The sequence below is a fragment of the Erinaceus europaeus genome, chromosome 13, assembly GCF_950295315.1.
Source record: "Erinaceus europaeus chromosome 13, mEriEur2.1, whole genome shotgun sequence".
NCBI classification, from domain to species: Eukaryota; Metazoa; Chordata; class Mammalia; order Eulipotyphla; family Erinaceidae; genus Erinaceus; species Erinaceus europaeus.
In genome coordinates, this window is record NC_080174.1 from 23,588,237 (window position 1) to 23,610,518 (window position 22,282).

Sequence of the window (22,282 nt, forward strand, 5' to 3'; positions counted from 1 at the left end):
TACTAAATACCTTTATGACAATTGCTCTCACCAACCTCAGGAATTACAGTAGCAACTGAAGCAAGTATTAAAGCAGTTTAATTACTACCAGTTAGCCAAACAATTTCTCCAGTCTGTGAAAAAAATAGTAACCAAATCCCAGTGAGGAAGAAAGAGAAAAGAAAGAAGGGATAGCAAGAATAGACAGTTATGCGAATCTACTATCCATTGTATATTCTAGGGGCAACAAGAGGGGAAAGGGAAGTAGAGCAGAGATACACACATAGAGAGTCCACTCTGAGTCAGATTTCTTCCCCAAAATAATTCACAAATTCAGAAAGGCAAAGAAGAAGGAAGAAGAAGTGTATGACAAGAAAAAAAAGACAAGAGAGAGAAAAGAGAAACGATAAGAAAAAGAGCTATAATTAAAGAGTAGTGGAAGGAAAGTTTTTTTCTCATTACTTTATTTTTAATTTAATTTAATTTATTTTTTTTAATTAGCTAGGAGGAGGAGGGAGGGGAGAATCTGTACAGGAGGTAGGAGTAACGAGACAAGTTCCTCCCAGAATAGATAAGATGCCCACTACCCTAGCAATGAAAGATACCCTAAGAGTTAATTCTGATTAACCTAAAAGGTGGGGAAGATATATGCCTTTATATAATATTAATAATAAAATAGAGCAGGGTAAAAAAAAACCCTGTCCCAGATTACCTCAAACCTCGTAATCAGAGGTAGCTGATTGTTAAGAAAGAGAAAAACAAACAAATAAAGAAACAAAAAACCTCAGGACTAGACAAGGATAGCTGAAATAGACATGTAGGAAAATCTACTATCTACTGTATATTCTAGGGGTAGCTAAAGGAGGAAGGGAAGTTGAGCAGAGATACTCGCAGTGAGAGTCCAACTCTGAGTCAGAATTCTTCCCCAAAATAATTCCCAAATGTGTATCAGTGAATTCAAAAAAGCACACTGTTTGGTAGTGTGTGGGATGGGGCCTGTGGCTTTGGAAGCTGTAGGATTAAGGAAGAAAGGATGACAAGAATGAGAAAAAGAAAAAAAAAAGAGAGAGAGAAAAAAGAGAAAGATAAGAAAAAGAACAGTCATAAAAGAGCGGTGAAAGGAAAGACTTTTTATTTATTTATTTTTAATTATTTAATTAGCTATGTGGCTGGGGTTTTTTTTGGCTACTTAGGAGGAAAAAAGGCCAGAGGTTTCAGAAGGATATAGACTTAGAATGAATGATACTCCCTGGTGGGACAGGAATCTTGTTAAAGAAAGAAAGATGCTCAGCAGGGGAGCCTGCTATGAGCTGGTCCCCAGGGACTGGTTATGGGGGGTAGGGGGAGTAGGTGTGCTGAATAATTTAAAAGAAATAAAAATTATTTCCTCTTTATTTCTACTCTTTTTAACCCAAATTAAGTTATAGTCACCTCCTTGGTGTTACCGCTAAGACCCCTTATTGACTGGCCTACTAAAGGCAGAAAATCCTTCTGTTTCCAGGAGATGTGGTCAGAGCTCAAGCCACTAGCAGTTTCTCAGTCTGCCATCTTCCCAAGATCCTTTCTTTATCCTAATTTATTTTAATTCTAAATATGATGTGTCTTAGTGTCTTTAATTCTGGGCACCCTCTGAGCTAATCTTTATGAAAACTTACCTATTTTTCTATTTTCAGTCCCATATTACTGAATTTTGAATAACTTACATAAATACTTTCAATGACCTGACAGTGGGGATATTCATATTCAATTTTCTAGTAAGTACAGCATCCATCTTATTGCATTTAAAACCATACATATTTATCTTTGTTGACCTTTGAAAAATTTGCACCATCCTTACTAAAATGTGTAGGCTTTTGCTTATTAAAAAGATGATGTTTTTCAGACCTGATGGCCACTAGCATTTCTTTACTACAGTTGGCTGATATTTTTTTTTAGAGTTCATCTATTTATTTAATGAGAAGAACAGTTTTTAAACATTTAAGATTTTATAATATAACATAAATTTTAAACTGTATAAACATATATAGTTAGTACTATAGAATGAAATAAGCTAGAACCTAAGAATAAATTTATAAAGCACATGTATTTTGAAATCAATAAGATTATTTATAATAGAGATAGAATAAATAACTGGTTATAATGTAAATATAAACAGTATTGCTAAGAATTTCTAATAGGTTAAAGAATTAACATGTCATTTGAAAGTATTGTTTTTACCTGAGATGTTTACAGTAGTTAAATAAGTAAATAAGTATCAAATAGAAAAGAAATGCATATAATGCCATTGATGTATTGCATTTGACATCTGGAGCAATTGTCAGCTATAAATAACTATGCTCTTTAATGACTATAAGCATCTATTTTTGATCCAGCTCAGAAATTGTCGTTAAAAACTCTAAATATAATACAGCTTTTTTGGATAATGCAAAATCCTGCTTAAATTCAGCAGAGAAATATGATGTCACTGAAATTTTGTTTGTAAAAGTAAATGTTTGTAAAAGTAAATTTTGTTGTAAAAAGTAAATGTAAAAGTAAATGTTAACCATCTTTGTTTTACAAATAGCCAAAATCTACACATATTGACTAGGATCTTCTTCTAGCGTTTGCCCTTCTTCCATAGCCAGTCAACAGCGTTAGGTTGAGCCTGATGTAAAGTTCGAGACCTCCTTTGAATCTGGAGAGGTGGCAGTCGTTGACTATGTGGGTCATAGTCTGTCTGTAGCCGCAGGGGCAGTTCGGGTTGTCTCTGGCTCCCCAGTAATGGAATATAGCTGCGCACCGGCCATGGCCTGTTCGATAGCGATTGAGGAGGGCCCAATCATAATGTGCTAGGTCAAAGCCGGGTTGTTCTTTACCTCAGCTGACTGCCAACTCTGCTTCCAAGAGACTGGAACAGAGAAGTTCAGTGTAGATGTAGGGGGCCAGATTGGGTGACGAGACGTCAAGTGTTGGACAGGGTGGGCGAAGATATCCGCGTATATTGGCAGGTCTGGTCGAGCGTAGACGTGGGAAATGAACTTAGATGATGCCGCATCCCGACGAATATCTGGCGGGGCGATGTTGCTAAGAACTGGCAGCCATGGAACCAGGGTGGAACGGATGGTTCCAGAAATTATCCTCATGGAGGAATATAATTTGGAATCGACCAAGTGGACATGGGGGCTACGGAATCATACTGGGGCTCAGTATTCTGCAGTGGAATAGCATAATGCCAGAGATGATGATCGTAGTGTGGAAGCGCTTGCGCCCCATGAGGAGCTGGCCAGTCTTGCAATGATGTGATTCCTCGCGCCCACCTTTGCTGCAGTTTGTATGAGATGTTCGTGAAATGACAGAGTGCGATTGAGAGTAACGCCAAGATAGACTGGCTGGGCTTCATGCCGGATTCTCGTTTCGCCAAACTGCACATTAAGCTCACGCGAGGCCGAGACATGGTGTAGATGGAAAACAGATGATACCATTTTTGCAGTGCTAGGGATTAGTCGCCATTTTTTACAGTAATCAGATATCAGAGACATGTCTTTCGTGTTTCCTCGAGGATGTTGAACTGGATGCCTGAGTTGCACAGCAGATGTCATCGGCGTAGATGAACTTCCTTGAAGAAGTTTCTGGGAGGTCATTGATGTAAATATTAAATAGCGTAGGAGACAGAACAGAGCCCTGGGGGAGGCCACTTGAGACAAGTCTCCATCTGCTAGACTTGTCACCCAGATGCACCTGGAATCTTCTGTTTTGGAGAAGAAACGATATAGTGTTGGCCACCCATGGAGGCAGGCATCTTGAGATCTTGACTAGGAGACCACGGTGCCAGACTGTGTCATAGGCTGCTGTGAGATCAACAAAGACAGCACCCATCTTTAAATTCTTCTGGAATCCATTTTCAATGTAAGTTGAGAGGACCAGGGCTTGTTCGCAGGTAGATCTTCCTGGGCGGAAACCAGCTTGGGCGGGTGATAGGAATTTCTCTGTAAGGTGAGAAATACGTGACAGAAGCAGCCTCTCAAGGAGTTTGTAACACACGGAAAGGAGAGAAATTGGTCTATAGCTGGCGGCCAGTGTTGGGTCTTTCAAAGCAGCTTCCCAAGCCATTCCTCATGGGAGACGTGCTAACTATACGCCTTGTCTTGATGCTGAATGCGAGCAACTACTAAAGCAGTATGATGAGTCGGGCGACCCAGATGTGGCTGACCATCTCATTGCCTCCCTGGATGCAGCACGCCAAGCCCGCTGGCAACAACTCACGGAAAGTCTGAACTTCACCCACTCAAGTAGGAAGGCCTGGAAGCTTCTTCACAGACTGGGTGCCGGTAGCCAACCCCCTCCCGTCTCCCATCCTCCCGTATCTCCAAACTCAGTGGCCAGTCACCTAACTCAAGTTGGACGTGCTAAGATCGACCCAGTCTGGAAAAGAGAAGTTTCCCAAGAGTGGTCATCCCACTTCCGGTTATCTTTTCCATCTCCAAAACTCTCTCCCTTTACACTGTCTGAACTGGAAGATGCTTTGAAGAGGGTTAAACCGGGAACAGCTGCTGGCTATGATAACATCACCCCAGAACTCATTCTTAACCTGGGTCCCTTGGCAAAGAAGTGGCTCGCTTCATTCCTGTCCCACATCTTGGAATCTGAGTCTATGCCCAAAGTTTGGCATCGTGCGAAGATAATAGCGGTTTTGAAACCAAAGAATTGACTAGGATAAGAGTTTTAGTTGTTAGTGTTTTAATATTGATTTACAGGATTACAAAGTAATGGGTAGAATTTCACATCTTTCCCACTACCGTCAGAAAAAAAATCATAGGATAAGAGGAATAAATTTCCACACATTTCCTACCACCAGAGTTCCATATCCTATTCCCTCTACTGGAAGCTTATTCTTTATCTTTCTGAGAGTATGGACCCGGGATCATTATGGGGTGCAGAAGGTGGAAAGTCTGGATTCCGTAATTGCTTTTCTGCTGAACATGAGTGTTGGCTGGTTAATCCATACCCCCAGTATGTCTCTATCTTTCCCTAGTGGAGCAGGGAAACTTTAATACCACAATTAGACTGATTTTAAATTGTGTGCTACAAGCAAATATTGGTCATATATGAATTATCTTATTTTCTTTTAGTATTGTTATTGGCAGGATTAATAGTTTACAGTAAGTACAGTTTTGATACATGTGTAAAGTTTCTCATTTTTCTGCAAAACACTCAAACATCTGCATAGGCCTTCCTCTACTATCATGCACCAGGACCTGAAAGTCCCTCCCAGCCACAAGCTCAAAGTTCTTTATTTTGGTACAGTGAGCCAAACCCAGTCTGAGTACTACTTTGTGTTTGCCGTTTCTATTTTTATTTCATAACTTCTTTCCATGAGTGAGATCAGTTATAACTTTCTCAAGTACAAGTATTATAATTTCTTGCCAAACAAGGAATGGGTTCAAATGTTGTTATATTTTAATAACAGAAACAATCTAGGCTTGCTTATTTTGCAGCTAAATATCTAGATACCAAGTACCAAATTCATTTTTCTATTTTGAATAGTAAGACTCAATTTTACTCTCAGATTTTAATGTCTTTTTTTTGCTATATTTATTTTTCTTTATTGGGGGAATTAATGGTTTACAGTTGACAGTAAAATGCAGCAGTTTGTATATTGTAACATTTCTCAGTTTCCCACATAAAAATTCAAACAAAAGTTAACTCTAAATGGATCAAGGCCCTAGATATTAGGCCAGAAGCTATCAAAAACTTAGGGGAAAACATTGGTAGAACACTTTCCCACCTAAACCTCAAGGACATCTTTGATGATACAAACCCAATTGCAAGGAAGACTAAAGCAGAAACAAATCAATGGTACTACATCAAACTGAAAAGCTTCTGCACAGTCCAAGAAATCATCACACAAACAAAGCAACCCCTCACAGAATGGGAAAATATCTTTACATGCAATACATCAGACAGGAGATTGATAACCAAAATATACAAAGGGTACAGCAAATTTAGCATCAAAAAAGCAAATGACCCCATCCAAAAATGGGCAAAGGATATGAACAGAATATTCACTACAGAAGAGAGCCCAAAGTCTAAAAAAAACATGAAAAAATTGTTCCTGGTCACTGATTGTCAGAGCAATGCAAATAAAGGCAACCTTGAGATAACCACTTCACCCCTGTGAGAATGGCATACATCAAAAAGCACAGCAGCAACAAATACACTGGAAAAGTTGTGGGAACAAAGGAACCCTTCTGCAATGCTGGTGGGAATGTAAATTGGTCTAACCCTATGGAGAGCAGTCTGGAGGACCCTCACAAGGCTAGATGTGGACCTTCCATATGACCCAGTAATTCCTCTCCTAGTGATATACCCCAAGGATTCCATAACAGCCAACCAAAAAGATGTGTGTACACTGATGTTCATAGCAGCACAATTCGTAATATCTCAGAATGGAGGGTGAGAGTTGATGTTCAGCTTCACTGGGCGGGGTTGAGGGGTGGGGTGGTTTCTAGATATCTCAGAACGGAGGGTGAGAGTTGATGTTCAGCTTCACTTGGCAGGGTTGAGGGGTGGGGTGGTTTCTAGACACAGTCCTTTGGTGGTGGGAATGGTATTTATGGACACTTCTGTTAACTTGTATTCTCATAAATTACTATTTAATTAATATGAGAAGGGAAAAACAGATTGAATGACTCAAATCTTTTAATGCACAGACTATAGGCTGAGTATATATGTTCCTTCAATCTAAGCACTTAAGACTTCAAATGTATAATCAGACTGAATTTTAACAGTGGTCTCAAATTAATACATTTATAAGAATGACTTGTTCTTTGGAATGTTGACTCTTCTAAAATTTTAAAACAGGAAGAACAGAAGCAACCATTGGTGTTACTTTGTAAGACAAAACTAGATATAAATAATGTCAAAGGACATAAATCATAATGAGGTCGTGTATGATATAGCAAATCCTAACACTGGGATTTTCAAGGTTAAGCCAATTGACAAATAATTTGATTATAGCAATAACTATCTTTTGCCTTCTTAAACCATAAGACAGCAGGAACCTCGCACTTCCTCTATAAAGCCCATAGTTCCCCCAGTCCTGGAACCTCTAGGGTGGGGCTCACTTTCCTGCATGCTTCTTTCAATCATACCAAATGATATTACATCTGCTGATCCTAACCTAATCAATATAACACAAACCACCTTGGCATGCTTCATTTCAGACTGTGTCTAGAGAGATCAGGCGTGGATATTCCCTTTCAGCCTCATTACTCAGGTGAGACCTTTCATTTCTCGTAGGATTTTCTAATTCCATTTCGGGTGGTTCACTTTCTAACAATGTCTCAAAACCTAGATATAGACCAGGTCCCATGAGATAGGGCATATGTTCACATGTATCCATAAACTAGGGCAAAATATATACCTGAAAGAAAAAGTGCACAAAAGTTTGCAGTGAGTCAGTATACGTTGTAAACTAGTAGAAGGACCTAAAAAGACACCATGTAGTTCATAATGAAATAGTGTCTACTTAGACCTAGATACCCTCCTCATCTACTTCCTATTACACTTCCCTCAGTCACTCCAAAGCTAACCTTATAAAAGTAGGACTACAGAAGCTGAATAAGGGCAAGAGACTGGCATACTTTAACGATGACTCTTTAGTTACTATCAGGCCACCCATCAGTTGGGGCCCTAGTCGGGGAGTCCTGAGATTCCCAAACAGATATGATGGGCCTAGACCGCAAATAGATCCTTCACTCCATTGTCACTGGTTATTTCCATCAGGAACAATGCAATAGACCCCTTTATGTGCCCCCATAGGAACTTGCCCTCAATGTGTATCAATAATGGTAGAGAATGTTCCATTCTCTAAAGGGAAGCTGGACAACATACTCTATGTTCCACTTGAGAAAAATGGGTCCTGAAATTGGGGCAGCTTGTTATATTCCTACTCATGACCATAGAATGTGAGGTCGGATCTACAGGTGTGCAGAGGTTACATAGCCTACTATGCTGAATATGGGCCGTGCATCAAATCAATGGAGTTTACAGTCAAGAATATTTATACACCTTTCCCATACATGGGAGCTACTCTCTTCCCTGATCCAGCTTACTAGCCCCCTTTCCAGCCATGACATCAACTCCCCAGACAATAACTTAAGTCCACAAGAACATCAGATGTCAGCCTTAGGAAAAAAAAACTAGTACAGTCATGGGTCCTATGGAATATAACTAAAATAGGCCTATTAGCTATCTCCAAATCAAAGACCCCAAATCTTCATCTGTAGTATTCCAGCCTTTAGATTCATGATTAGTCAACAATTTATTTGGCTTTATATGTTAACTATTTTTTTTTCCAGCCACCAGGTTCCAGATGCTACAATGATGCCAACCGGACTTCCCTGGGCAGAGGACCCCATCACTGTGTCCTGGAGTCCTGCTTTCCCAGAGTCCTGCCCCACTAGAGAAAGATAGAGACAGCCTGGGAGTATGGATTGACCTGCCACCGCCCCTGTTCAGTGGGGATGCAATTACAGAAGCCAGACCTTCCACCTTCTGCACCCCATAATGACCCTGGGTTCATACTCCCAGAGGGATAAAAATAAGAAGTTATCAGGGGAGGTGGATGGGATACAGAGTTCTGGTGGTGGGAATTGTGTGGAGTTGTAGCCCTGCTATACTATGGTTTTTGTCAGTGTTTCTTTTTTCTCCAGAGTTATTGCTGGCGTGGGTGCCTGCGCTATGAATCCACTGCTCCTGGAAGTTTTTTTTTTTCTTTTTGTTGCCCTTGTTGTTTATCATTGCTTTTATTGTTATGCTGTTGTTGTTGGATAGGACGGAGAGAAATCGAGAGCGGAAGGGGAAGATAAAGAGGGGGAGAAAAAGATTGACACCTGCAGACCTGCTTCACCTCTTGAAAAGCTACCCATTTGCAGGTGGGAAGTCGGGGGCTTGAACTGGGATCCTGATGCTGGTTTTGCTTCATGTGTGGTTAATCCACAGTGCTACCGTCCAGGCCCCCTGGTGTTTTTTTCTTTCTTCTTTTTGTAAATAAAAATTTAAAAATTTAAAAAAGAAACTCAGTCTCCACTAGGTCCTCCTCTGCCATCATGTTCCAGGACTTGAACCCTCCCCACATTCCAGAGTCTTTTGCTTAGGTGCAATATACCAACTCCATTCCAAGTTCTGCTTTGTGATTTCCCTCTGTTTTTATTTTTCAACTTCTGTCTATAAGTGACATCATTCGATATTCGTCCTTCTCTTTCTGACTTATCTCACTTAACATGATTCCTTCAATCTCTGTTCAAGATGAAGGGAAGAAGGTGAATTCATGATTTACATTTTGATCTGTTATACCTCCATTTTTTTTTTATTTAAGAAAGGATTAATGAACAAAAACATAAGGCAGGAGGGGTACAACTCCACACAATTCCCAACACCCAATCCCCATAACCCACCCCCTCCCGTGATAGCTTTCCCATTCTCTATCCCTCTGGGAGCATGGACCCAGGGTCGTTGAGGGTTGCAGAAGGTAGAAGATCTGGCTTCTGTAATTGCTTCCCCGCTGAACATGGGCATTGACTGGTCGGTCCATACTCCCAGTCTGCCTCTCTCTTTCCCTAGTAAGGTGTGTCTCTGGGGAAGCTGAGCTCCAGGACATATTGGTGGGGTCTTCAATCCAGGGAAGCCTGGACAGCATCCTGGTGGCATCTGGAACCTGGTGATTGAAAAGAGAGTTAACATATGAAGCCAAACAATTTGTTGAGCAATCATGGATCCCAAGCTTGGAATAGTGGAGAGGAAGTGTTAGGGGAGGTACTCACTGCAAACTCTAGTTTACTTCTGCTTTTAGGTATATATTTTGCAGTAGTTTATGGATACGTGTGCACATAAGCTCTCTCTCACAGAAACTGGTGTATTTCTAGGTTATGGGACTTAGTTAGAAAGTGAACTACCTGAGATGAAATTAGAGTGTACTATAAAAGGAAAGGTCTCACCCGAGTAATGAAGCTGAAGGGTTGTCATTCCACACGTGAAGTCTCTGGATACAGTCTGAGGTGAAGCATGTTGAGGTGGCAATCGTTGCGTTGGTTAGGTTGTGATACCTCCATTTTGAGATAAGATTTACAAGAAGATCTAACATGGGAATCTTTTTTTCTTGAGATCACTTGTGTAGTGACAAGGCTCTTTAAAAATTTTTAAAAAATATTTATTTTCTTTTTTGTTGCCCTTGTTTTTATTGTTGTTGTAGTTATTATTGTTATTTTTATTGTTGTTGCTGTTGTTGGATAGGACAGAGAGAAATCGAGAGAGGAAGGGAAGACAGAAGGAGAGAGAAAGACACCTGCAGATCTGCTTCACTGCTTGTGAAGTGACTCCCTGCAGGTGGGGATCCCGGGACTTGAACCGGAATCCTTCTGCAGGTCTGCACTACTGCCCAACCTCTAGTAATACAGTTTTTAACTCCATATAGCTATGCATATAAAACTAGACTTTTAATCTCCTATTGGGAGTGATTTCTGATAGTGTGTGCTTTATACATATATTATTATTATTTACTATTATTATTATTTTCCTTTTTACCTTACCACCATTTCCTGCACAATACACCACTGCTTCCAGGGGAAGCTGTTTTTCTTTTTCGTTTTTAATTAATTGATAGTTGGTGGGGGTGTGAGGTAGGAGAGATACAGTGAGACAGGGAGACTTCTCCACCCATTATGAAGCTTCTCCTCTGCTGGTGTGGGCCTAGGGTTTTCAGTCTAAGTCCTTACATATAGTAATGTATGTCCTCTACCAGGTACACCACTGTTTCACCCAAGATCATGTACTATTTTTGTCGTTAAGTATAGAATAAACAGATATTCCTTTCTGGTTTATGTGTTTGTCGAAAATAGGTGATATTGGATCAACTTCTGTGATATTCAGTTTTCTCATTGTTTTTTTTTAAATAAAATTAGAAACAAGAACTAATTTTCAGTGAGATATAAACATGCTTTAGAATGATGTTGTGTATTAAATACACAACCAGTGTGATTAAGTACAAAATTATTGGAGCAAATCAGTAATTAGCTAATTAGACCCTGAGAGAGAGCATCATTTATTCTAGCCATGGTGTTCATGTTTGTACAACCAGAATTATTTGTGAGCCTAGTGGGATATTTTAGTTATCATAACCTTAATTTTGTTTCTATGAGTGATTTTCTTTAAGAATTCAGAGAAAGAAGAATAATTTTTGTTAATGACAAAAAAAAAACATTCTGGAAAGCTGTCAGTCTAGGCATTTTTTTGACAAAAAAGTGAAGACAGTATTGGGAGGAATTAAATGGGGTAGTGGAGAAGACTGTATTCTATTTACCTATAATTTCTTTTTCTATTTTTATTATTGCCATCAGGTTATCACTGGGGTTCAACCATGAATTCTCTGCTCCTTATGGCCATTTTTTTATTTGATAAGACAGAGAGAAATTGAGAGGGGAGAGAGACAGAGACACATGCAACACTGACTGCTTCATCACTATGAAACTTCCCTCTTTAGCTGGTGGGAGCTTGGGGCTTGAACCCAGGGACTTGTGCATGGTAATATGTACACTCAACTGGGTAAACCACCTCCCAGCCATCTCTCCATACTTTCTTTTTAAAATTTTTTATTTATTTATAATTTTTACTTATGAAAAGGAAACTATCTACAAAATGGAGATACCTCCCCCAATTCTTCATCTGAACTATTCTAGCCTTTAAGTTCATGATTAATCAACAATTTATTTGGCTTTATATGTTAACTCTTCTTTCAGCCACCAGGTTCCAGATGCTACGGTGATGCCAACCGGACTTCCCTGGGCAGACGACACCACCAGTGTGTCTTGGAATCCCATGCTGATTAATCATGAATTTAAAGGCTGGAATAGTTCAGATGAATAGTTGGGGGGGGGGTGTCTCCGTTTTGTAGATAGTTAGTAGGCTTATTTTAGTTATATTTCAAAGGGCTCGTGACTATACGAATCCCAAGAAGCCTTTACATATCATTGGCCTTCTGAGATGCTATTCTCCATATAGTCTAAAATCCTTTTCTCGTTCATTTATTTTTTCTTTTTTCTACAACCAGACTTCATTTTGAAGTTCATTTTGAGTCTTCCACAATGCTACCATTATTCATGACCTGCAGCAGTTTTCATTAGCAATTGTGATATTGTCTAATGTTACTGGGCTATCAAAAGTAATTGAATGACAGGGTTAAGTTTAGGGAAAGATAGGTAAAACTCAGGTACAGGTGTTTTTTTTTTTTTTTTAAAGTAATTTAGAGGGAAATGGCAGCATGCATTAAAAAGAGATTGACAAGTAAAAGGTCTTTAGAAGGTATTTATATGTTGGATATTGAGGATAAGTCTAGGGGTTTCAAACCATGATATTATTTTGTTACTTTGGTACTCAAAATAATAAATTAATTAGTTCAGCTCTCTTTTTCTTGTACCTTATTCAAACTCTCAGTGGCATCCAAATAAACACAATACTATACAAAGTATATTTGTTTATGTTTAATTATGATATTATTTCTCCAAGTATATGTATATATGGTATACACCGAGGTATCTACTATAGAGCAATGTCAGTACTCACTGCAATTACATCAACTGTTGTATAGTACAATTTCTTGGGTATCATTAATAATAATAATTAAGGTAATTAATGTCTTTTAATATGTCCTTATCAATGTTATATAATCACATGTGTTTCTGGTACTCAGGATTGATTTTAGTATAAGATCCAACACTGTCATAGCACAAGTTTATATATTCAAAAGTATCAAAATTCCCTTTTCAAATGAAAACTTTAGTAGAAAATTCAAATTAACTATCTTGATTTTTGTGGGAGTCTTTCTGAAATTTATTATCTTGACTTTAAATCTTGTTCTTGTTTTTAAATCTTGGTTGTAGAACTCTAGATCACAATGTGGAAGCCCTTAATCTAGAAAATGGACTTCTGATTATGGTTCAAACCACATGCTAAAATTGTCACTGTCCTTCTGATGGCTTTGATAAGCTTTAGTCAACTAACTATTTAAGATTGTATTCCTTGGAAGATTCTCACACATTTATATAGATGATGAGGAGGATTGGAAAACTCAACTGCCAAAAAAATATGAAATATTTTGACAATCTCTAGTTTTCTTTCTTTTTTGTTTTGTTCCCAATTTTATAGGAATATTGACTTTCCTTACTTAGTGATTTAATTTTAAGTGATAATTTACTGATCAGAATATACTGATATAATCCTACCCTTGTGAATTAACATAAGACTTTGAACATACTCATTAACATTTTTCAACATCTGCCAGTCTGGAAAAACAGGCATATATGAAAAAGAGTACTGGAACAGTGAAAAGGAAAATGGAAAATTAATTCAGAGGATTTGGAATTCTTCTAAAGTAAAACTCGTTTTTTAGATGGAAACACTTAATGGAGCTAACAAGATTTTTAGGGAGTGATTTCTTGATTGATCCCAGATTGTGGAGCTCTTCATTCCAAATCTCTGTCTTAGGTATTTTTTTCTAAAACCATGGAAATAGAATTGGTAGCTTAGTAACTAATATTGCTTTGGAGATTAACATTTTCAAGCGGGGCACCTTTGTTTCATGAGGAGTATAGAATTCACGAAAGGATTGCACTTGAAATTCAAAGCAGACCTTTGGCTTGCTATATTGGGTTAATTAAGGGTAATAGAATGAAATACATCAATAGAATTTTGTTGCTTAAGAGTCTGCTTTGTTATAAATAAGATAATACCTTTTCATAGGACCACAGTAAAGGTTTCAGGAGAAGAATTTATTTTAAACATTTCTGAATGATTGTTTGGCATACAATCCTCAAACAGTCTAACTAGTCAATTTTTGAGTCACAGAGAAACAGAGCTTGACAACTGATGACTTGCACTATAATTCATCATATCTATTTTTATTGTGTGTTTGTGTATTTATGTATCTCTATGTCTTTCAATGACTTTGACTAGCTACATCACTAACTTTTTTTAATGACTCTTTTTCAGGAGCCTACATTATCTGTAAGGTTTATCACCAGTCCTACCACTTCTACTCTTTGAACAGTTTGTCTTGTACTATTTTAATATTTATTATCTGGACTCTGAGCTGTTTATGACTGCAAATTCCTAATCTCTTGGGATGATGCCTACATTTCACATTTGAAGGGAGGTGGAGCTATCTATAATCATTCCTTTGACTCTTTCTAGAAGTGATTAACCCCGATGTAGATTGTAGAGTATGCCATAGTAACTTTTGACAGTCCACTTGGCACATTTCTTCTGAGATCATAATCAATAGTCGAAAAGCTGGTAGCTTGGGATAAGCCTTGGTGAGACTGTGACCACATAAATAAGCAACAGCTTCATTTTGGGGATTAGGAGTTAAGTGAGTTGTTAAACATTTACCAGGACATCATTGACCTGAGGATATATCTGAATGCCACCAACTCTTCTCTTTGACAGGTGGTAATTAAGTTTGCTTTCTGGGTAAACATTTAGTCATTACATTAAGTTTATGAAAGATAGAATAATTATTTTTTATTGAAAATAAATATTAGACTACAGGAAATATATCTAGGAAAGCAAATAGCAGGGAGATATAAAATATTAAATTATATATTCTGGAATGAGAGTTCTAGGATTTGAAATTTAGTTCTGGTAATCTTTTTCTTCCTTACGTGTTTTAATGTCTTCATGCATGCATTATCTGACCAGAAAACTGTGAATGTTACATTTCAATAAGGTAGGTCTAGATAGATCACTTTCTGATTATTTTTTACAATCAATTGGGCTTCTGAAAATCTCATTTTACTTTTTTGCAAATATATTCTGGATTTCACTTCATTTATTCATTAAAACTTCATAGTTCAGGAAGCATTGACTAATGACATTGTAAAAAAAACAACAACATGGTAATGGACAGCTTGAAAAGAGACCCAGAGATAAATAAAATACTTTTACATCCTCTGGAACCTATTGTCTAGTGGAAATAAGAGAAAGAGCAAGCAAGGAAGAGTTAGAGTTTTACACACTCTCTCTTTTTCTGTCTTTGAGGGAAGAACATATATCAATAGAGATTGAAATTTTGTTTCAGATATGATCCTTATTTAGAAAGTCAGGATTATTTAAAGGAAGATAATAATAGCATTAAATTTAGAATGTTTCTCAATACAAATCCCAGTCTTCAGTCTAACTCCCTAGAGCATTTAGGGTGTATATAAAGTCTGCAAAGTAATGGTCATGCTGTGGAAACCCTTTTAATTTAAGAATTAAAAACAGCTAAGTAAACTTTCACAATCTTTGCCCATTGTGTTGAATATAACTTGAAGGTAGAGAAGTTATCTCACTTTCTTACTTTGTTTTTATAGTTGTTATTATGTAAAAAGAGTAAAAAATAGATTAAGTCTCACGATCTCTGAGTCATATTTTGTTTTATTATAAAGGATTTAGGGAATTGTCATGTACAAGGACCCAAGTTTGAGCCCTGGTGCCTATCTGCAGTGGGAAAACTTCATGAGCAGTGAAGCAATGATGCAGGTACCTCTCTCTCTCTGTCTACCCCTATGTCCCTGTCCTCCTCAGTTTCTCTCTTTTTAATCAGAGTAAAAATAATAAATAAAAATATGATGAAAAGGTTTTATGGAGGCTGTGATTGACTTAGTTGAGTGCACAAGTTACCATGCTCGTCAACCCAGGTTCAAGTCCCTGGTTCGCACCTGCTGCTGGGAAGCCTCAAGACTGGTGAAGCAGTTGTGCAAGTGTCTCTGTATCTCTCTCCCTCTCTATCTTCATTGTCCATTCCATAAAATAAAAAGAAGAAAAGGGAAAAAAAGGGGGGTGAAAGGGCCACTGAAAACCGCAGACTTATCATGCAGGCACAGAGCCCCAGCAATAACCCTGGTGGCAAAAAATAAGATATAAAATAAAATAAAATAATAATATTCTAGGAGGATACTGCACCATTTGAAATAAGAAAAACAAGGGAGTCAGGTGGTGGTGTACCTGGTTAAGCTCACACATTACTCAACGACCCAGGTTCAAACCCCTGGTCCCCACTTTCAGCAGGAAAGTTTCATGAGGAGCGAAGTAGGTCTGTAGCTGATTCTCTGCGTCTTTCCCTCTCTATCCCCACTCCTTTCTCAATATATCTCTTTCTCTATCTAATAAATAAATAAATATTTTTTTAAAAAGAAATCCCCTAAAATGATAAAAAATACTTTAGAGATCTAGTAGTCTCATAAGGGTAGACAATGGCTCTTGGAAGAAGTCTTTTCAACAACTGGCATTGGAGAAATTATATTGAAACCTGAAAATGAATGAAATTGGATTATCAAGTATCACTGTGCACAAATCAGCTCCCAGTGGATTAAGGAAATGAACATTAGGTTAGAAACTATCTAGTACATAGAAGAAAGCACTGGCAGAACACTTCACAATCTATGCTTCAAAAACATCTTCAACAGTTCAAATACAACAGAAAAGAAAACAAACATAAAAATAAATCAAAGAGACTACATAAAACTGAGGAGCTCCTTTATGGCAAAAGGTAACACCACCCTAATAGAAAGACACCCTACAATGTGGAAGAAGATAAAGGACTGGACTAATAACCCAAAATACACAAAGAACTCAGTAAAAACATCAAGAAACCAGAAGATCCCATTGGGAAATGAGGAAAGGACATGGGCAGGCACTTCACTATGGAAGAGATCCAGGGGAACAACAGACACATGAGAAGATGTTCAAAGTCACTGATTATGAGAGAACTACTAGTAAAAACAACGAGATACAACTTTACACCTATGAGAATCTCTTACATTAGGAAAGACACTAACAACAAATGTCATAAAGGATGTGAAGCAAACAGGATACTTCTCAGCTGCTGGTGGGAGAGTAAACTGGCCCAACCCCTGTGGAAAACAGTCTGAAGATTTCCTAGAAGACCAGACATGGACCTACCCTATAACCCAGCAAATTCTTTCCTGGGGACTTATCCAAAGGGAACAAAAGCACCTATAATAAGAAATCCATGCCTATCTATGTTCAAAGCAGCACAGTTTGTAGTTGTCAAAACTTGGAAGTAAATCATATTTTCAACAACAGATGAGAAGATAGAAAAAAACATGTGTTATAATTGCTTCCTTGCTGAACATGGGCGTTGACTGGTAGATGCATACCTCCAGCCTCTTTCCGTAGTAGGGTGGGGCACTGAGGAAGTGGAGCTCCAGGAAACATCGGTAGGGTCATCTATCCAGGGAGGTCTGGTCGGCATCATGCTGGCATCTGGAACCTGGTGGCTGAAAAGAGAGTTAACATACAAAGCCAAACAAATTGTTGAGCAATCATGGAACTAAAGGCTGGAATAGTGCAGATGAAGTGTTGGGGGGGGGGTCCTCCATTTTGTAGATAGCTAGTAGGCATATTTTAGTTATATTTCAAGACATTCCACCTTCTGTATCCCACAATGACCAAGGGTCCATACTCCCAGAGGGATAAAAAATAGGAAAGCTGTCAGGGGAGGGGATGGGATACAGAGATCTGGTGGTGGGAATTGTCTGGAGTTGTACCCTTATTATCCTATGGTTTTGTTAATATCTCCTTTTTAAATAAAAACAAAACAAAATAAAATAAAACATGTGGTATATGTACAGGATGGAAAGGTACTCAACTGTTGAAATGATGAATTTATCTTCTTTGCATCATGTTGGATAAAACTTGAGGATGTCATATTAAGTGACATAAGCCAAACAGAGAAGGACAAACATAGAATTATATCACTTATAAGTGAGACTTAGCAAATAAGGAGGGACAAGGAGGGAGGACACAAAATATAACATGGACTGGATATGTTGGATTGCATCAAAGCAAAGAAATCTGGGAGGTGGAGGGGCAGAAGAAAACTTTGGGGTTCTGGCACATAATGAAATCTTACTCATGTGTCATTGACTGCACTGTAAAGTATTAGCCTCCTCAATCAAAAAATTTGAGCATTTCTAAGACTTATGAGAACTTTAGTAGTATCTAAGGGAGAATGGGACACAGAACTCTGGTAATGGGTGTAATGTGAAACTATACACGGTAGGTAATATTCTAATCATATAACCTCCTACTAATCACAAACAAAACATTTAAAGTGTGTGTGAGAGAGAAACTGAAATATCTAAACTCACCAATATGTTACTTGATTTTTAAAATTTGAAGGGTTCCTGTTCTACATCTGAGTCCACCAAGATTCCTGATATTATTTCACACACTTTGTTACTTTAATCAACTTCTCTTATTCACTTAAGATTTTTTATTTGACACAAAATATAGAGTATAGTGTACTAGTCAAAGTATGTGTTTCTATCATGTATTTCATAAGGTAATGCAATACCTCTAATACCTTTGGTTTTTGTTGTTGTTTTTTTCTTATAGTAGTAAGAGAGGGTACAGAGATAGTAAAACATACTCTGGACCACAGATTTTATTGGATTCACTTTCAAGATGTTAAAGTGATTTTTAAAATTATTGAAAGCTCAATTTCAACTTAATACAATATTTAAATGGAAAATAAACGTGATTTTAAAGGCATTCAACATTTTTTTATCTATATAATTATGTACAATGTTCATTCTACATTACAATTCAAAGACACAGCTAAGTCTCATTTACGTTCAGTAGCACTAGAATTAATTATTGCTGGAGTCGGGTGGTAGCACAGCGGGTAAAGGGCACATGGCGCCAAGCTCAAGGCAAGCGTAAGGATCCAGGTTTGAGCCCCAGCTCCCCACCTGGAGGGGCGTAGCTTCACAGTCTGTGAAGCAGGTCTGCAGATGTCTATCTTTCTCTTCCCCTCTATGTCTTCTTTTCCTCTCTCCATTTCTCTCTGTCCTATCTAACAATGACATCAATTACAACAACAATAATAACTACAACAACAATGAAAAACAACAAGGGCAACAAAAGGGAAAATAAATAAATAAATTGCTTTAAAAAAAGGATTGATTGTTGCACATTGCTTTATACAATCAGGTTATTTTATTTACTTCTCACTGAGTCAACAATGATTGTCAAGACCACAGGATAAAATGGGCACAACTTCACAACCCCCAGAGCCCAGCATCCCATGTCCTCCATTGTCTACCCTCAAGCCCTCTGGGAGCATGGGTCCAGGATTACTATGGGATGTAGATCGCAGAAGGTCTGGCTCCTGCAATTGTCCCTCTACAGGACATTGGCATTGCCAAGTTGATCCATACTCTCAGTCCATCTCCAACTTTCCCCAGTCAGGTCATTTTGTAATAAAATGTATTCATGATCCTAGGTTCTTTGGAACTTTAGTATGAAAATCATAGTTTAAAGGTCACTGGAAAATAGTCGATTTTCTCTTGGTATAACTCTAAGCTTGGTCCTGTGGTACCAACAGATCAGTGACCAGTTCTCACAGTAGTCAAACATCAGTTTCTTTTCTAGAATTGAGATTATTTATTTAGTAAGACCATCTGTGGGACACCAGCTGTTTAGTTCACATGGGGTTACACCAAGCACAGTTCAGTTCCTTATTAGGCTTTTCTCAGTCAAAACCAAAATTTCCTAGGTTACAAACTCAGCCAGGATTTCCCTGGTACACATGTGAAGTCTCTGGCATGGAGTAGGTGCTCAGGAAATGGCTGCTCTGCTAAGAAACATGGCCAAAAACAAGCAGAATCCAGTTCTTAAGAAAAGCTTAGAAGTAATGTTACTTTTGATGAAAAAGTCCATGTGAAAATTTGGTTGAGTTGATTACATTGTTCTAGGCATTAACTTGCTTTTGTAAACAAATTCATCATTACAAACCTTCCAAATTAATCAGGCTATTCAAACAAATAATTTTTTTGAAATTCATATGGACTTAATAAATACTGGAAAAATTACTTTAAGTATTGCCAAATTTCAAATATTGGCAAAAAATCTGCACAACTTTTGATCAAGACAAAACAATTTAGATGTATCCACATGTAAAATGCTAAAACCATGGTATAAATGTATAATGCTTATACTTAAAAATGTAATTATTTGTGCATAATCTAGTCATCACTTTGTTTACTCATCATAGATAATTTTCTGTGAAAAATGATATATATATATGTATATATATATATGTATTGAAGTTTCTTTTCTGTACAGTAGGCATAAAAATAATTGCCTGTGGTGTATCTTATTGCCTTGAGCTATATAAAACTGTTTTCAGATGCCAATTTGTGTAACGTGATAACTTACCATGATGTTCCAATCTGACTTCAATATGGGTTAAAAAAAATAAAAATAGCCCAGTGAACACAGAGATGACCTACCTCATTTCTATACATACTTGAGAGCAGTAAAGCTATTCTCCCATGTAAATTTTAACAGTTATTTTTGTTAGAAAGTGAACTAAATCATTGGGTCTTAGGGAGGAAGAAGTAAAAGAGAAGCAGAAAATGAAAATGAAAATAATGGGTATCAGTCACTAAAAAAAAAAAAAAGATGAAAAGTCTGAAAGAAAATTGATAAGATGTCCCTTATGTGGATGGACTTAAAAGTGTGATTAATCACTATGGTTTCAAGTAAGAAACTCGATAGAAATGTGGAAAACCCTAACACAATTGTGAAGCTTGTTATACAAAATAAACTACTGCATTTATAAAAATAAAAAAGATTAATTTTCCTGTGATTTCTTACATTAAAATTAATTCATGTGTTATATTTCACATCTCCATGACATATTTAATCTTTGTCTCACTACACTGTGATTATCTTATCCATTTTCTAGAATACATGCATATAAGTGTTCAATGGAATCAATGATTCTTAAATAAATACAACCACTTATACCTGTGTTTTCATGGTGCTTATTTTTGTAAAACCAAGAACTGTTGTACACCTGTGAAATTCACAGCAGAAATGCACTTTTTGCTAAAAATACAAACTTGCCCTCTGGTTTGGAATCATTTCTTTAAAAAAAATGTCTCATGAAGTGATGAAAACATGCAAACCTGAGTGTTGTGTTAGGTGCATCTTTGGTTGTAAAGCAAGGCTCTGATTTCTCCCAGTTTTTTCCATGAATGAAATGAAATAGCTCTTGGAAATATGCTGATAAACTGGTAAATATGCTGAGAGTAGTAAAATACAATACCCACAGTAAAATACAATACCCACAGTAAAATACAATACCTTCATCGCTACAAATTAGCAATTTGTTCTTTATTCGAGGTCCAGAAGCGTGGAAGGACTTTTAAGAAAGATGTTGCATGAAAGGGGAAAAATAGATTGAATGTCTTTAGCTTTTTAAAACATAGACTTTAGTTCTGAGTATATATTCCTTCAATCTAAGTACTTAAGGTTTCAAATTAGTAAACTAATTGAATTTTAACACTGACCTTAAATTGTTAATACATTTATAAAAATAACATTTTTTTATTTATTTAAAAAAGGAGACATTAACAAAACTGTAGGGTAAGATGGTTACAACTCTACACAATTCCCACCACCAGATCTCCATATCCCATCCCATCCCCTGATAGCTTTCCCATTCTTTATCCCTCTGGGAGTATGGACCCAAGGTCATTGTGGGATGCAGATGGTGGAAGGTCTGGCTTCTGTAATTGCTTCCCCGATGAACATGGGCGTTGACTGGTCAATCCATACTCCCAGCCTGCCTCTTTCCCTAGTAGGTTGGGTCTCAGGGGAAACGGAGCTCCAGGACACATTGGTGGGGTCATCTGTCCAGGGAAGTCTGGTTGGCATCATGTTAGCATCTGGAACCTGGTGGCGGAAAAGAGAGTTAACATACAAAGCCAAACAAATTGTTGAGCAATCATGGACCTAAAGGCTGGAATAGTGCAGACGAAGTGTTGGGGGGGGGGGTACTTACTGCAGACTATTGTGTACTTTTGCTTTCAGGTATATATTTTGGCCTAGTTTATGGATACGTGTGAGCTGAAGGGTTGTTATTCCACACCTGAAGTCTCTGTACACAGTCTCAGGTGAAGCATGCTGAGGTGGTACTCATTGTGTTGATTAGGTTGGGATCAGCTGATACAATATTATTTGGTATGAATTGAGAGAAGCATGCAAGTGTGCCCCACCCTAAGGTTCCAGGGCTGGGGGAAATATAGGCTCTATAGTGGAAATGTGAGGCTCCTGCTGTCTTAGAGTTCAAGAAGACAATGGTTATTGTTATAATCACATTATATGGTAATTGGGTTAACTTGGAAAAATCCCTTTGCTAGGATCTGCTGTATAATACCGAACATCACCTTAATTTATGTCCTTTGACACTATTTGT